Consider the following 2,844-nt stretch of genomic DNA (forward strand, 5'->3'; position numbering starts at 1 on the left):
GTAGACCTGAGGTAGGTCCCCCCTGCTCTCTGGTTGGTTTTCTTTTTACCTGTTGTCTAAGGGAGAAAGCAAGACTTCAGAAAATGTTCAGCTAAGCTACAGAGAGCTTATCACTGGAGATGGCAAAGACAGAAAAATGATACTCTACACTGAAGTGATCTTCCCTTAAGTATTAGATGTCTCTAAAGATCTTTAAAGATCAAAAGATTTTCGTCATTTCAATTTGTAGATATTTAAAATATAGAACATTTTCTCCAGTTGTGGACTCCATGTTTTTGTTTGGTTGGGGTTTTCTTTAGAAAGCAGAGCCCATTTCCCTGTGACAATATTCACAAAGCTTTCAGGAGGCTATCAGAGCCACAGTATTCAAGCCCCTACAAAGAACGTGGTACTTATGAGGGTGCTTTTGAAAATCACAATGGTTACCTTTCTGCATTTCTAGATACGTAAATACCTTTAAAAATATGTCTCTTACCTGCCAACTTCTCACTAGGCAAATTTATAATGTGTCTATATCTGGCTGAATATACCAAAGGCATTGATTTAAAATACTTAGTCTTTTTCTTTCTTTTTGGGACGACTGATTAATTCCTCAGCATTTCCATTTTCAGAGCAAGGTAAATTGATACTGCATGGTTTACCATGTAGGGTTCTGATGGAAGTGCTTAAAAATAAGTTCCTGTTTTACCTATACATTAAAGTTTTCACTGTCCTTATTAAGGATAGTGGTTTGCATTTAGTTTCCTCAAAAACATTGACTTGTCTGCCTTTTTGTATGACTTTCAAACATAACTTCAATGTCATTCTCCACTGTAACACTGGTTGCATTTCAGGTGTCTTATAAAATAGTTGGAAGGAATAGTATTCTATAAGTTATTATCACAGAACTGTAGATATTTCATGGTAGTGACTGTGCCACTGTTACTTTGAAAAATGCTTAGTCAGGTAATATCTTCCATAGCATTTGTAATTAGTGCACTGTATTCAAAAATCGAATGTGCTGAATGTAGCCATTATCTGAATAATGCATAAAAGCAAATCTGAGTCCTTAAAATACTTGAGTGATGTATGCCACTGATGGGACCTAGAGGAACTGACTTGAGCACCTAGGCATTATTCTACTATGGTGCCTTCAGTGAGACTGGGAATTTCTGACCTTAAGGCTCTGACTCTACCACTTTTGTGAGAGAACTGTCAGTATCACTCTGTAGCAGAAACCAGAGTTGTTCAGGTACATTTGTCTGTAGAGTTTTTTAGATACATAGCTCACTTGCCAAGTTAAGAACAAGTTTTCAGAAATTGGTTTTACAGATAAGAAAGGGAAATTTGTCAGGATTATTAATGGTATTTAAAATATTCTAAGTAGACTTCTCCTCTCAGAGGTATAAAACAAGCCTGACGTAAAATGTAGTAGAAACTACATGTTCACCATCAAGAGGAAAAGGTAGCCTTCCTGCTCTCTCAGTACTTCAGAAGATATAATTGCATACTATACTTTATGGCTATGGACATATAGTATTGTCTCCCTTTCCTCAGACGATTGTAAGGAGGGCACTAGTTTTAATCAGTGTATCTGAGAGCAGAGCAAGGTAACAATCTTGCTTATTAGAAAAAGATTTTCCCAATTATTAGAGTTTTGGTTAAACATGATCGAGAATCGTATATCCTTTCAGATTAGGAAAGACATTTCTTGGTCATTCTTTTTCTAGCTGATTGCATCCATCACGTATTTAACTATAAATACGAAGCTCGGGCACAGATCTCTTGTGCAATTGGCTAAGGTTGGTACTAAAGGTGTCTCCTTCAAAAACAGGAATTATCTTAGACCCTCTATTGTTGGCAGACAGACAAAGAAGATAAGGATTGAATGGGAAAGTAAATTGAACCCATTGAGAGATGAACATTTTGAGGGCTGTGGGGAATTCTGCACTTTCACTGTTTCAGGTTCCTCACAGACAGGTTTGGGGGTCACTCACCACCCACTCCTCCTCACCTCAAATGTTTGAATACTAGTATGTCTAACATCAGTCAAGACGTAAAAACGAGCTCTGGACATTCATTCCATTTAAATGTTTTCATCAAGAGCATTTGTGAGTTCACAGGTTGGTCTGAGCTAGAAGATTCGATGGGTGAAGATAGGTCATGCTGCGACATATACCCCAGGGCTGTGGTGTCACAGCACAAAGTGATCAGTGGCAAAATTCGTACCAACCCCCCCAACAGCCACAGCATGCCACCTCTCTAGTTGTCTCTGCATGACCAGTGCTTCAAAGCAAATGCATACAAAACCACATCAGTTCCCTGATCCAGTTCACAGGATAAGTGCCCACAAAGTGGTACCAGTCCTAAGGCATTACAAATAGCGGACAGGACTATCTCAAGGTGCTGTAATACCTGAAGAATTCTGTAGTTTGATAGGTTAATTTTTGGTGGCAGTGTTGGAATGAAAGCCTCTCTCAGGTCTGCTCAGGGTTGCATGTGTTTGTAGAACTGCGTGGGGACATGAACCAGGGACTTGATGCAGCTGAAGAAACAGGTTTTGTTTGGATTCTTTTTCAGCTGAATCCACTCCTGTTCTGGCACAGCTCTGACCAGCTTTGGCCAGATTAAGCTGTATCTCTGAGTGTTCAACCGTCGCTTGTATCTGCTGAAATCACATTCTGAATCACTGGTTTGGGGAAAAAGAGATTTAGGGTCATCATCCCCCAGCACATAGTTATTACTAGACAATCAAACACAAGAGATGATGGCCTGTCTGCCAAAGAAATGGACGTGATTTTAAAGAGCGGAGGTCCTTTGGCTTGTAGGAACAATGCCAAAGCTGTCTCCTGAATCAGGTAATGA

Source organism: Egretta garzetta, unplaced genomic scaffold (assembly GCF_000687185.1).
Source record: "Egretta garzetta isolate BGI_Z169 unplaced genomic scaffold, ASM68718v1 scaffold151, whole genome shotgun sequence".
Lineage (NCBI taxonomy): Eukaryota > Metazoa > Chordata > Aves > Pelecaniformes > Ardeidae > Egretta > Egretta garzetta.